This window comes from Arachis stenosperma, chromosome 4 (genome assembly GCF_014773155.1).
Source record: "Arachis stenosperma cultivar V10309 chromosome 4, arast.V10309.gnm1.PFL2, whole genome shotgun sequence".
In the NCBI taxonomy this organism is placed as follows: Eukaryota; Viridiplantae; Streptophyta; class Magnoliopsida; order Fabales; family Fabaceae; genus Arachis; species Arachis stenosperma.
Genome location: NC_080380.1, coordinates 89,129,510 through 89,138,307, shown reverse-complemented (window position 1 = coordinate 89,138,307; position 8,798 = coordinate 89,129,510). Strand labels below are relative to the sequence as shown.

The 8,798-nt window shown below is 40.4% G+C and overlaps 1 non-coding gene across 1 annotated transcript; it reads right to left on the bottom strand.

The window, feature by feature from the left end:
- Positions 1-8,068: 8,068 nt before the first annotated feature.
- LOC130977671 (small nucleolar RNA R71) lies at positions 8,069-8,176 on the bottom strand. The gene has a single exon (XR_009085354.1). It is a non-coding gene; the product is annotated as a small nucleolar RNA R71 (small nucleolar RNA).
- Between the last annotated feature and the right edge of the window lie 622 nt (positions 8,177-8,798).

Sequence of the window (8,798 nt, the reverse complement as noted above, 5' to 3'; positions counted from 1 at the left end):
CATTTCTGGGAGAAGGTGAAACCTTTCCTGTAATTATAAGCTCTACCTTAGAGCCACAGGAAGAGGAAGCACTAATTCAAGTGCTAAGGACGCACAAGACAGCTCTTGGGTGGTCCATTAGTGATCTTAAGGGCATTAGCCCAGCCAGATGCATGCACAAAATCTTGCTGGAGGATGATGCCAAGCCAGTGGTTCAACCACAAAGGCGGCTGAATCCAGCTATGAAAGAAGTGGTGCAGAAAGAGGTCACTAAATTACTAGAGGCTGGGATTATTTATCCTATTTCTGACAGCCCCTGGGTGAGCCCTGTCCAAGTTGTCCCTAAGAAGGGTGGCATGACAGTAATTCATAATGAAAAAAATGAACTGGTTCCAACAAGAACAGTTACAGGGTGGCGTATGTGTATTGATTATAGAAGGCTCAATACAGCCACCAGAAAGGATCATTTTCCTTTACCATTCATAGACCAAATGCTAGAAAGACTAGCAGGTCATGAATACTACTGCTTCCTGGATGGATATTCAGGCTATAATCAAATTGCAGTAGATCCCCAGGATCAGGAGAAAACGGCATTCACCTGCCCATCCGGAGTATTTGCATACAGAAGGATGCCATTTGGCCTGTGCAATGCACCTGCAACTTTTCAGAGGTGCATGCTCTCAATTTTCTCTGATATGGTGGAAAAATTCCTGGAAGTCTTCATGGATGACTTTTCAGTATTTGGAGACTCATTCAGCTCCTGCCTTAACCACTTAGCACTTGTTCTGAAAAGATACCAAGAGACTAACCTGGTTTTAAACTGGGAAAAGTGTCACTTTATGGTGACTGAAGGAATTGTCCTTGGGCACAAAATCTCGAACAAGGGGATAGAGGTGGACCAAGCTAAAGTAGAGGTAATTGAAAAATTACCACCACCTGCCAATGTTAAGGCAATCAGAAGCTTTCTGGGGCATGCAGGATTCTATAGGAGGTTTATAAAGGATTTTTCAAAAATTGCCAAACCTCTGAGCAACCTGCTAGCTGCTGACACGCCATTTATCTTTGATAAAGAGTGTCTGCAGGCATTTGAGACTCTGAAAGCTAAATTGGTTACAGCACCAATCATCTCTGCACCAGACTGGACATTACCATTTGAATTGATGTGTGATGCCAGTGACCATGCCATTGGTGCAGTGTTGGGACAAAGGCATGACAAGCTTCTGCACGTCATTTACTATGCCAGCAATGTTCTAAATGATGCACAGAAGAATTACACAACCACAGAAAAAGAACTACTTGCAGTGGTTTACGCCATTGACAAATTCAGGTCCTATTTAGTAGGATCAAAAGTGATTGTGTATACTGATCATGCTGCTCTTAAATATCTACTCACAAAGCAGGATTCAAAACCCAGACTCATCAGATGGGTGTTGCTTCTGCAAGAGTTTGATATAGAAATAAGAGACAAAAAAGGGACAGAAAATCAAGTAGCAGATCACCTGTCCCGAATAGAACCAGTGGAAGGGGCGTCCCCCCCTCTCACTGAGATCTCTGAAACCTTTCCGGATGAGCAACTGTTTGCCATCCAGGAAGTGCCATGGTTTGCAGACATTGCAAACTACAAGGCAGTGAGATTCATACCCAAAGAGTACAGTAGGGTGCAATCAAAGAAATTAATCACAGATGCAAAGTACTATCTTTGGGATGAACCATATCTCTTCAAGAGATGTGCAGACGGAGTAATCCGTAGATGTGTGCCTAAAGAGGAAGCACAGAAGATCCTTTGGCATTGCCATGGATCACAGTATGGAGGACATTTTGGAAGTGAGCGAACAGCCACAAGAGTCCTCCAAAGTGGCTTCTACTGGCCTACTCTCTATAAAGACTCCCGAGCATTTGTGCTTAATTGTGACAGTTGCCAAAGATCAGACAACCTACCTCACAGTTACGCCATGCCTCAACAAGGAATCTTGGAGATTGAGTTGTTTGATGTATGGGGTATTGACTTCATGGGACCTTTCCCACCATCATACTCAAACACTTATATTCTGGTGGCAGTGGATTATGTATCCAAATGGGTGGAGGCTATTGCAACACCCACCAATGACACTAAAACAGTGTTGAAATTCCTCCAGAAACATATCTTCAGCAGATTTGGTATCCCTAGAGTGTTAATCAGTGATGGGGGCACTCATTTCTGTAATAAACAGCTTTACTCTGCTCTGGTACGTTATGGAGTCAACCACAGGGTAGCTACTCCATATCACCCACAAACTAATGGGCAAGCTGAAGTCTCAAATAGAGAACTCAAAAGAATCCTGGAACGGACTGTAATTAACCGTAGAAAGGATTGGGCAAGAAGCTTGGATGATGCTCTGTGGGCATACAGAACAGCATTTAAGACCCCTATAGGGACCTCTCCATACCAGCTTATGTATGGAAAGGCGTGTCACTTGCCAGTGGAACTGGAACACAAGGCCTACTGGGCAACCAGATTCCTGAACCTTGATGCCAAGTTAGCTGGAGAAAGACGATTACTCCAGTTAAATGAGCTAGAGGAATTTAGACTCAATGCTTTCGAAAATGCAAAAATTTACAAGGAGAAAGCAAAAAGATGGCATGATAAGAAATTGTCATCCAGAGTCTTTGAGCCAGGACAGAAAGTTCTGTTATTTAATTCAAGGCTCAAATTATTCCCTGGGAAATTAAAATCCTGGTGGAGAGGTCCATATGTAATTACAAGCGTATCACCATATGGATACATAGAACTTTAGGATAGTGACTCTAACAAAAAGTTCATTGTTAATGGACAAAGAGTTAAACACTATCTTGAAGGTAATTTCGAGCAAGAATGCTCAAGACTGAGACTTAATTGAAGATCAGTGATAGTCCAGCTAATGACATTAAAAGAAGCGCTTGCTGGGAGGCAACCCAGCCATTTACAAAGTATATTTACTAATTATATAAATTTTTTTTTTACAAGTATATGTCCAAATCTCTTCAAGGTAAAATAGCAATTGGTTGGATTCACAGAGTTATACAGGAAATTGGAAGCTTACTGGCGTGAAAAAGTCAGTAAGAAACACTTTTGGCGTCAAACGCCCAAAAGAAGCACCCACTGGGCGTTTAACGCCAGTAAGGGTAGCCATCTGGGCGTTAAACGCCAGAAAGGAGCATCTTCTGGGCGTTAAACGCCAGAAAGATGCACCTTCTGGGCGTTTAACGCCAGTCTGCTAGCATCCTGGGCGTTCAGAAAAATGCCCAGTGACGAAGGACTTTCTGGCGTTCAACGCCAGAAAGAAGCACCAGATGGGCGTTGAACGCCCAGGAGAAGCAACATGTGGGCGTTGAACGCCCAAAACATGCACCATGTGGGCGTTCAACGCCAGGATGATGGGAGGAGGTACAATTCGTTTTTTCTTCATAATTTTTCAAAATTTTTATGTTTCAATTCATGATTTCTTGCATAAACATATTTCAAATTATCACTTTCAATTCCAAAAATTTTTATCCTAATTTCTAAAATCCAATGTTGCCAATATTTTAGATATATCTTAATCCATAAAGACAAATTAATTTTCAATCCAATCAAACTCTTTAAATTTTGTTTTCAAAACTCAATCATCTCTTTAAAAATATCTTTTTCAAAATTAAAAATTCAAATCTATTTTTTTTATATGATTCATATCTTTCTCTTTTAAAAAATTATATCTTTTTCTGATCATATCTTTTAAAATCATATCTTCTATCTTATCTCTTTCTTATTTTTCGAAAATTACCCACCCCCTCCCTATATCTTGTAATTCGGCGCCCTCCTCATCATCACAATTCCACATTGCTCTCCTCCTATCCCTCTTCTTTCTTCTCTTTTGCTTGAGGACAAGCAAAGCTCTAAGTTTGGTGTGTTTTAACCGTGATCACAAAAACTATTGTGTCTATTGATCATGGCCCCTAAAGGGAAACAACCCAACCCAAAAGGCAAGAAAGAAAGCACTCCAAAGCCACTTTGGAATCAAGGGAAGTTCTTAACTAAAGAACATTCAGACCATTACTACAAGATAATGAGTCACAGATCAGTGATCCCGGAAGTCAGATTCGATCTGAAAGAAGATGAATATCCGGAGATCCAAGAGCAAATTTGAAACAGGAATTGGGAAATTCTGGCCAATCCTGAAACGAAAGTGGGGAAGAACATGGTTTAGGAATTTTATGCTAATCTATGGCAGACAGAAAGGCAAAGAATCATTGGAGCTGCTCTCTTTGACCATAAGACCGTAGTCAGAGGAAAAATCATTCATACCAATTCTGACAAGATCAGGGAGATATTCAAGATTCCTCAACTGAAAGATGACCCAGACTCCTTTAATAGGAGAATGATGAGGGTCAATAAAGGGTTAGACAAGATTCTGGAGGATATATGCATCCCTGGAACCAAGTGGACTACCAGCACGACTGGCGTCCCAGTTCAACTAAAAAGGGAAGATCTAAAACCAGTAGCCAGAGGCTGGCTGGATTTCATTGGGCGTTCCATATTGCCCACCAGCAACCGTTCTGAAGTAACCATCAAAAGAGCTGTCATGATTCACTGCATCATGTTGGGAAAAGAGGTAGAAGTCCATCAGCTGATCTCATGTGAGCTATACAAAATAGCAAACAGGAACTCTAAGGACGCCAAATTGGCTTATCCAAGCCTAATTTCTATGCTTTGCAAAGATGCTGGAGTAAAGATGGGAATAACTGAATATATCCTAATTGAAAAGCCCATTACTGGAACATCAATGGTCAGACAACAGCAACAAGATGATCCAACCAAGAGAAGGGCACAAGAAGCTCTCCCAGAACTGCCCCAATTCGAATACTGGGAACATCTTGAGGCTTCTATCTCCAGATTGCAAGAAGCTATGGATCAAATAAAGGAAGAGCAGAATAATCAAAGTAGCATGATTTGCAAACTGCTCAAGGAACAGGAGGAGCAAGGGCGTGATCTAAGGGAGCTGAAGCGCCAAAAGATTAATCCATGAAAAAGCACCACACATATTAGAGGAGCACCTACTCCTCAAAACAACAGGTTGCTGAGTTCCAAAATTTTTTCTTTTCCTGCTTTTAACTTAGTGATAGGATAATTATAGAAATTTACCTTAGGAGATATTTAGTTTATCTATTTTGATTTTATTCCCAATTAAGCTGTAATTTATTTTTCTCATCATCATCAGGCATAAATAAAGCAGTAGAATCTTTTTTTAGAATAAAGAAGTAATCTATATTTATGAGTTCTTAGTAATAAAGACTATTATTAATTATATGTGGTGGCAATACTTTTTGTTCTCTGAATGAATGCTTGAACAGTGCATAAATTGTACCTTGAATTTGATGAATATTGGCTCCTGAAAGGATGAGGAACACGAAAAATATTATTGATGATCTGAAAAATCATGAAATTGATTCTTGAAGCAAGAAAAAGCAGTTCAAAAAAAAAAAAAAAAGCCATGAGCACTAGCCAAGAGTAAAAAGGGGATCCAAGGCTTTGAGCATCAATGGATAGGAGGGCCCAAGGAAATAAAATCCAGGCCTAAGCGGCTAAACCAAGCTGTCCCTAACCATATGCTTGTGGCATGCAGGTCCAAGTTACAAGCTTGAGACTGAGTGGTTAAAGTCGTGATCCAAAGCAAAAGAGTGTGCTTAAGAGCTCTGGACACCACTAACTGGGGACTTTAGCAAAGCTAAGTCACAATCTGAAAAGGTTCACCCAGTTATGTGTCTGTGGCATTTATGTATCTGGTGGTAATACTGGAAAACAAAGTGCTTAGGGCCACAGCCAAGACTCATAAAATAACTGTGTTCAAGAATCAACATACTACACTAGGAGAGTCAATAATACCATCTGAATTCTGAGTTCCTAAGGATGCCAATTATTCTGAAAATTTAAAGATACAGGGGGATGCCAAAACTGTTCAGAAACAAAAAGCTACAAGCCCCGCTCATCTAATAAGAATATGAGCTTCATTTAAAACTCTAAAATATTATTACTTCTTAAATTTTGCTAAAGCCTATTTTATTTATCTAGTTGCTTGAGGACAAGCAACAGTTTAAGTTTGGTGTTGTGATGAGCGGATATTTTATACGCTTTTTGGGGTAATTTCATGTAGATTTTAATATGTTTTAATTAGTTTTTAATAGAATTTTATTAGTTTTTAAGCAAAAATCATATTTCTGGACTTTACTATGAGTGTGTGTATTTTTCTGTGATTTCAGGTATTTTCTGGCTGAAATTGAGGGAGCTGAGCAAAAATCTGACTTAGGCTGAAAAAGGACTGCTGATGCTGTTGGATCCTGACCTCCCCTGCACTCGAAATGGATTTTCTGGAGCTACAGGAGTCCAATTGGTGCGCTCTCAACGGCGTTGGAAAGTAGACATCCAGGGCTTTCCAGCAATATATAATAGTCCATACTTTGCGCAAGGATAGACGACGTAACTTGGCGTTGAACGCCAAGTTCATGCTGCTGTCTGGAGTTAAACGCCAGAAAAACGTCATAACCTGGAGTTTAACGCCAAGAAAGGCCTCTACTCGTGGATAGCTTTAATCTCAGCCCCAGCACACACCAAGTGGGCCCCAGAAGTGGATTTCTGCACCAATTATCTTAGTTTATTCATTTTCTGTAAACCTAGGTTACTAGTTTACTATTTAAACAACTTTTACAGACATTTCTTGGACCTCATGACATTTTCAGATCTGAATTACATACTTTTTGACGGCATGAGTCTCTAAACTCCATTGTTGGGGGTGAGGAGCTCTGCAGCGTCTCGATGAATTAATACAATTACCTTGTTTTCCATTCAAACACGCTTGTTCTTATCTAAGATGTTCATTCGCGCTTAATTAAGGAGAAGGTGATGATCCGTGACACTCATCACCTTCCTCAATCCATGAACGTGTGCCTGACAACCACCTCCGTTCTACATCAGATTGAATGAGTATCTCTTAGATTCCTTAATCAGAATCTTCGTGGTATAAGCCAGATTGATGGCGGCATTCATGAGAATCCGGAAAGTCTAAACCTTGTCCGTGGTATTCCGAGTAGGATTCTGGGATTGAATGACTGTGACGAGCTTCAAACTCCTGAAGGCTGGGTGTTAGTGACAGACGCAAAAGGATCAATGGATTTTATTCCAACCTGATTGAGAACCGACAGATGATTAGCCGTGCTGTGACAGAGCATAGGAACGTTTTCACTGAGAGGAAGGGAGGTAGCCATTGACAATGGTGACACCCTACATAGAGCTTGCCATGGAAGGGACCTTGCGTGTGGGAAGAGGATTTCAAGAAAAAGTAGAAATTCAAAGGACAAAGCATCTCCAAAACTCCAACATCTTTCTCATTACTGCACAACAAGTAACAATTTGATTCTCTTTTATTTTTCTAATAATTCCAGACACTTTTACTTCTTACAATTAAATCCAAATAATCTTATTGGCTTCCTGACTAAGATTAATAAAACAAATATAGTTCATTTCAACAAAAATAATCTCCGTGGGATCGACCCTTACTCACGTAAGGTATTACTTGGACGACCCAGTGCACTTACTGGTTAGTTGTGCGGATTGCAAAAAGTGTGATTGCAATTTCGTGCACCAGAAGCTAAAGCACAATTCTCTATAGAGGACCTGACAAGAATCTTCAAAGAAGAAGAACCCATGGCAGCCGAAAACAACAACAATGCAAGGAAGGTGCTGGGTGACTTTACTGCACCTACTCCTGACTTCTATGGGAGAAGCATCTCTATCCCTGCCATTGGAGCAAACAACTTTGAGCTTAAGCCTCAATTAGTTTCTCTAATGCAACAGAATTGCAAGTTCCATGGACTTCCATTGGAAGATCCTCATCAGTTCTTAGCTGAATTCTTGCAAATCTGTGACACTGTCAAGACTAATGGGGTAGACCCTGAGGTCTACAGACTTATGCTATTCCCTTTTGCTGTAAGAGACAGAGCTAGGACATGGTTGGACTCACAACCTAAAGAAAGCCTGGACTCATGGGAAAAGCTAGTCAATGCCTTCTTGGCAAAGCTCTTTCCACCTCAAAAATTGAGTAAGCTTAGAGTGGAAGTCCAAACCTTCAGACAGAAGGATGGTGAATCCCTCTATGAAGCTTGGGAAAGATACAAACAATTAATCAGAAAGTGTCCCTCAGACATGCTTTCTGAATGGAGCATCATAGGTATTTTCTATGATGGTCTCTCTGAACTATCCAAGATGTCTTTGGATAGCTCTGCTGGAGGATCTCTTCATTTGAAGAAGACGCCTGCAGAAGCTCAAGAGCTAATTGAAATGGTTGCAAATAACCAATTCATGTACACTTCTGAAAGGAATCCTGTGAACAATGGGACTAATCAGAAGAAAGGAGTTCTTGAGATTGACACTCTGAATGCCATATTGGCTCAGAATAAGATATTGACTCAACAAGTCAATTTGATTTCTCAAAGTCTGTCTGGAATGCAAAATGCACCAAGCAGTACTAAGGATGCTTCCTCTGAAGAAGAAGTTTATGATCCTGAGAACCCTTCAATGGAAGAGGTGAATTACCTAGGAGAACCCTATGGAAACACCTATAATTCTTCATGGAGAAATCACCCAAATTTCTCATGGAAGAATCAAGAGAGACCTCAACAAGGTTTCAACAACAATAATGGTGGAAGAAACAGGTTTAGCAATGGCAAGCCTTTTCCATCATCTTCTCAGCAACAGACAGAGAGTTCTAAGCAGAACCCCTCTGACTTAGCAACCATGGTCTCTGATCTAATCAAAACCACTCAAAGTTTCA